Source organism: Macrotis lagotis, chromosome 5 (genome assembly GCF_037893015.1).
Source record: "Macrotis lagotis isolate mMagLag1 chromosome 5, bilby.v1.9.chrom.fasta, whole genome shotgun sequence".
Classification (NCBI taxonomy): domain Eukaryota; kingdom Metazoa; phylum Chordata; class Mammalia; order Peramelemorphia; family Peramelidae; genus Macrotis; species Macrotis lagotis.
In genome coordinates, this window is record NC_133662.1 from 36,049,660 (window position 1) to 36,055,969 (window position 6,310).

General features: G+C 37.2%; 1 pseudogene; it reads right to left on the bottom strand.

Annotated features, from left to right (window-relative positions):
* Positions 1–3,000: 3,000 nt before the first annotated feature.
* Positions 3,001–4,365, bottom strand: LOC141489241 (WD repeat-containing protein 82 pseudogene; annotated as a pseudogene).
* Positions 4,366–6,310: the final 1,945 nt, after the last annotated feature.

Consider the following 6,310-nt stretch of genomic DNA (forward strand, 5'->3'; position numbering starts at 1 on the left):
ATTTGTCCAAGGTCATACATCTAGGTAATTATTAAATGTTTGAGGCTGAATGTGAACTCAGGTCCTTCTGACTGCAGGGTCAGTGCTCTATCCCCTGTACCACCTAGCCACCCCCAATTGTGTTACCATTTAACAGTATTATAACTGGAGTCAATATATATACATATATATAGATAGATAGATAGATAGATAGATAGATAGATAGATAGATAGATAGATAGATAGTGAGGAATTTTTTTAGTTCTCTTTTCTTTATTCTTCCTTGCTTCATATAAGTCTTTTTGTTTGAATTCTTCTTAATTTTTGTGGTATAATTATATTCCTATGTAATAAATTTATTCAACCACTCCACAATCAAGGGGCTCAAAATTTGTTTCTATTTTTTATTGCGTATAATTCTGCCAAGAATATTATTGTTGAGAGAGGCCTTTTTTTTCTTTCTATAAAAGTATCATCTTGACAATGTAAATCTGGTAGTAGGATATGATGATTTTTGTCACTTGTATAATTATATTTTGTTTGTGATTGAGAAAGAATAAGATAATGATTATGTCTCTGGACACTGGTCTGAACTATACTCCAAAGTCAACACAATGACTAAGGATAAGGTGGGGTATATACAGTGTAGTCACAGTTTCCTATCTCTGAATTCCTAGAAGCAAGGGCTAGAACATTACCTTTTTTTTGTTCTGAGGCTCCAGACTTGTAATGGTTTAGGACTATTTTCATTGCCACTCCTCTTTTCCATTTAACCTTAAGCTGAGGTATAAGAATTAGGGTGAGCAAAAGAGAAACCTTCACATCCCTCTTCTTAGTGGTAAAGTGTGAATAAGATCTAGGAACACTATCCACTAAGATTGTCTCTACAGGTTAGGGAAGTTCTTTCCTCAAAGATAATTAAAGTGTCCTCCAAACTTCATTGCCCAGGAGTCTAATGATCAAACTGAGTCTTCATTGATGAAAATTCCTGATATAAACTATCATGGTCATATTGATGTGACTTCCAGGTAACCTAAAGGAACTAGGGTACTTCAGAATTGGTTGAGGATGACCCAAGGTCACCGATTTACCAAATCCTGCCCTGATGACCAGTACTTTTTAGCACTGAAGTAAGAGAGATGGGAAGATGCAAATACTCAAGCTGAGTGCTGCAGTCTTTGTTAAATATCTTTGCTATTATTAAAAAATAAACCTCATTTTTTTGAATTGTTGTGTGAACTTTGAGTATCTATTTTCTTTCCAACATTAAACCTAAACTAATAGGGACTGGTCTGAGTCAGATCTACTGGTCACAGAAAACTAATATTTCTACATTATAAATAATATTAGCTTTTATTTTAGATAAATGCTTCTGGAAGGAGTTGTGCCCATGCTGTGTGTAAGTTACCTCCTGGGTGTTACTTACGTTTGCCAATATGGAAAAATTTATCAGTTGACTTTGGAGTATTACTTCAGTCCAGGCACCTAATTATTAATTATTCTTCCTCAGTCCTCTCAGTTTCTGAACTATAAATTCTGGTTTCCTGAGTGTCAGAGGCATTGAGAACCCTCACCACTATGGTCTTGATCATTACAAAATCCTAGAGCTTTAAATTTTTAAAAAAATTTTAACATAAATGGATGTTATATTTTCTCATAGATTTTCTGTATGTAGTAAAATAAGTTTATGGATTCTATTTTTTGTTCTTGATGTAATTAAAGAGTCCTCAGAGGTCAGGAAATATTTTCCATTTTTATCTTTATATCCCAGCTACCCAATGCAACTCAGGCTCACAATAGAAACTCAATAAATATTTGTTATGTTTCATTGAATTGAATTGAATTTCATTCTTAGTCATAATGAATTATGTTTTACATATACTGCTGTATTCAATTTGCAGGTATTCTATTTAATTTTTGTATCAAAATTCATTGATGATATTGGTCTATAGCTTTCTTTCTTTGCCTTATTCTTTCCTAGTTTGAATATCAGTACTATAATTGTCTTATAGAAAAAATATGTAGATCCATTTTAAAATGTTTTTTACAATTTTTATGATTTGTGGTTTTTATATTTGATAATTCATTTTCTACTTTTGATATTGGTATCTTTTAATGTGGAAGTCATTCATAGTCTGTTCAATTTCTCTTTCTGAAATTGGTATGTTTATATTTTCTCTTTAGTCAATAAACATTGATTAAGTGACTCCTATATGCTAGGCATTGTTAATGTTATTGTTTCTTTCTTTTTGAAGAGGGCCAATGACTATATGTGTTGACTCATGGGTGAACTGGATTTAAGTGAAGCAGAGTTGTACAACATTGTCATCTTTCCCTCTCCCAGAGTCATTAAAAGTCCAGTGACAAGACAAAAGTCAGGATGACTGATGATAGCTTAGGATGCAAAGGATGACCTTAGTTTCTTTGATGTAAGCACTTCACAGAGCCTGCTTCATCCACCCCTCATGACCATTGGAATAAAGTGCTTAATCTCACTGCCTCACAAAAACAACAACAAAAAAAATTTGGTTGCTATGTTATTGCTTCTATTATGATGTTAATATGCTATGTTATTCATTGTGTATATATATATTCATATTTAATACTGATATTATTTCATTTTATATGGCCTTTTAATTTCATAGTTTTTCTTCTTATATCTCTTGTGACTTTGGGCAAATTACTTAACCCCACTGCCTCACAACTCCCCTCAAAAATATTGCTATGCTAGTCATTGCACACACACACACACACACACACACACATATATAATACATATTAAATATTGATATTATTTCATTTTATATGAAGTCTTTAAGCTTCATAATGTATTCCTTCTTAAATCTCTTGTTTCTACTTTGAATTTGGCATTATCTAAAACAGGATTACAAACACTGATTTTTCTTGCTTCAGTTAAGCAGGGTATACTTTTTTCAACTTCTCATTTTAAATTTGTGTGTGAACTTATGTTGTAGGAATATTTTTTTTGTTTGTTTTTGTTTTTTTATAAAGGATGTATACTAATGTCCATGAGAAGGACTGGGGTAGAAGGATGCTTCACGTCAGGAGAACAACGTAGTCCTAATACTCAGGCCCTTTTCCTCCTCTTGTTGGCTGCCCTTCAACGTGCAGACGCTGCTGACGAATGATCAGTCATCAATGGTAGGCAGCCAGAATGCCATGTTAGAACATGCACTGGCAAAGGTCATGAATTTGGGATTGAATTGCAAACAAGTTATGGGACCAGTATGTTTCCCATCCAACACAGCCACCTTTATGCCACTTTCTCCATTCCAGACATGAATCTTCCCATCATCAGAGCCAATCGTAATAAACTGAGAATCTGGAGTGAAGGAGGCTTCCAATGTGACAGCTTTGCTGTTGTTATACCCCCCCCCCCCAAATGTGTGCATTACTGCTCCCTTAAATGCGTCAATCAGGAGATGAAACTGCCATTGGTAGATATAAGGATGAGTTTGCCATCATTGCTGAATTTTAAGCCTGTCCACTCACAGTTCCTATCATACTGCATTTTGAAGGTAGCAAAAGGCCCCTTATCAAAGGAGCGAAGATCATAAAGTTTAACCATTTCAGAATTGACTCCAGCAGCAAAAATCAAAAGAACAAACGGGTTTCCCTTGGAGATGCATTAGGTCCTGGCAGTTAGGAGACCGAAGATCCCAGAGTCGGATGGTTTTGTCCAGAGATCCAGAGATAAAAGTGTCATCTATTGGTGACACGGACAGGGCTACCACCCTCTTGTTGTGTCCAGGGAAGTACCGAATGTATTTGTTATCATGCAAGGACAGGTATCGGATTGTATCATCTATTTTGTTAGAACTGTACACTACAGTGTTTGCTGCATGTGTGTATCTGATTAGGTGCACTCCATACTTGTTACTGCATAGTGTTCTCTTTGGTTTGCCCTCCTGACAGCCGTACAGGACGATGGAGTGGTCGTCGCTGCTCGAGATGACGGTCTCGCCGTTGGGGCTGAAGTCGAAGCAGCTGATCTTGTCCGAGTTGTCCCGGGACACCTCGGCCGCGCGGAAGCCCCGCGGCACGATGCCCGTCAGCTACGGTGCGGGGCCGGGCCCAGAGGCGGGAGGGAGGGCGGCGGCCGGCGGAGGCGCGGCGGGGCCCGAGGGCGGTCGGGCCGGCCTGCTCAGCTCGTGCGCCCCGGCTCGTCCCCTGGGTCGTCTGGGCCGCGCTCCCTCGGCGCCGGCCGCGAGGCTGCTTCTCACGGCCTCCTCAGGCCGGGCCGGCGCGGCTCCGGCTCATTGTGTCCGTCGTTTGGGGGCCAGAGGCAGAAGCAGGGGGCGCGGGGGCGCGGAACCACCGCCGCCAGCGTAGTGCACTGTCAGGAATATTTTTTGTAGATGACATATTGTTGGGTCATGATCTTTTAATCTATTCTGTGATGTTTTTTCTCTTTATGAGGGAGTTTAATAAATTATTTGCTTTATCAGAGTTGGATCCAAAATACTTAATTGGCATTCACTATTGACCCAAAGTATGTATATGCATACCTTAATTCTCTTATAATAACAATGTTATTGTTCCAAAGTTTTAGCATTGTTCATTTTTTTTTCATTTTTTAAAATTTTATTTATTTAAGGCAATGGGGTTAAGTGACTTGTCCAAAGTCACACAGCTAGGCCATTATTAAGTATCTGAGGCCATATTCGAATTCAGGTATTCCTGACTCCAGGGCCAGTGCTCTAGCCATTGCACCACCTAGCTATCCCCCATATAAGTTTTTGAATAAGAGTTCTCTTCTATTGGGTTTTTCAAAACTTTTTAATTTCCTCCCTCTTCCCCTAGTCCCAGATATCATTTTGCTCACTTTATGTTTTTCCTGCCACTTATTTCTTTGCTTGTTCTCTATCTTCATCAATATTCTTGTCTCAACCCACAAAATTATTTATTCTTTTTGAACTTTGAGCTATAGAAAGCATGGGAGAAATTATAAGTGTAATCTGCAAGGAACATTCTTATTGGACTACAATTCTTCCAGTTTCCCTACTAGATTTGGATCCTCCCTCCTGCTATATCCCTTTTCTGGAGCTTCTATGCTTAAAATTTTTGAGGATAGAAACTTCCAATTTTATAGAAAATTGGTGCCAATCTGTCAGTTGCTTTGAAGGAGTAACTTCCATAAAATGCCAATGGGGGTTACTTGAATGAGAGCCACATCTTCCTGATAAAATTGAAATGGAATAGAGTTGGTCATAGGAGTCCCAGAGACAGAGTTTGATAAAATGATGTTTCATTGCCCAAGAATAGACTCTCATGTGATGAACATGGATTTCCTACTCCAGTAACAATTTTAAGACTATTATATACAAGACTCCCTGGTGATATCACTGCTTATATCATCTTTGGATGGATATGTTTTGGAGGATGCAAAGACTTAGCAATTTTCTTTTGTTGCTACTGCCTCCTCTTTCCTATTCTATTGGATATTATCAAACATATGTCTTTCCCTTAAACACAACTAATAAGAAATCCTATTGCTTTCAGCTTTGATAAACTTATCTAATGAAAAACTCTGTCTTATCAGTAGAACCCAATGTGTATTAATTGATTAGCTAATCAGTCAACAAGCATTTATTAATCAATTACTGCTTTGGCTGCATCCCACAAGTTTTGGTATGCTATCTTATCATTGTCATTGCTTTGGATGAACTTGTTTACTGTTACTATGATTTGTTTTTTGATTCACTCATTCTTTAAAATTATATTATTTAGTTTCCAATTTTTTTTTTGTTTTTTGAAAGGTAATGGGTTTAAGTGACTTGCCCAAAGTCTCCCAAGCAGGTAATCGTCTCAGGCCAGATTTGAAGCCAGGTCCTCCTGACTCCAGGACTGGTGCTCTATCCACTGAGCTGCCTAGCTGTCCCTTCCAATTAATTTTAAATTTATTTTTCAATGGTTCCTTATTATATGTAATATTTATTGATCATGATCTGAAGCATTTAAAATTTCTGCCTTTCTGTATTTAATTGTGGTTTTTAATGTCCTGATATATAGTCAGTTTTAGTGTAGGTATCATATATTACTGATAAGATGGTAATATTCCTTTTTATTCCCATTCAATTTTCTCCAGCGTTCTATCATATCTAACTGTTCTAAAATTCTACTTACCTTCTTAACTTTATTCTTCTTTATTTTTGTGGCTAGATTTATCTAATTCTGAGAGAGGGAGGTTGAGGTCCCTAGTTTTGCTGTCTATGTCTTCCTGTAACTCATTGAGCTTCTCCTCTAATTCCTACTTAGATATATCATTTGGTACATATATGTTTGATATTGCTATTATTTAATTGCCTAT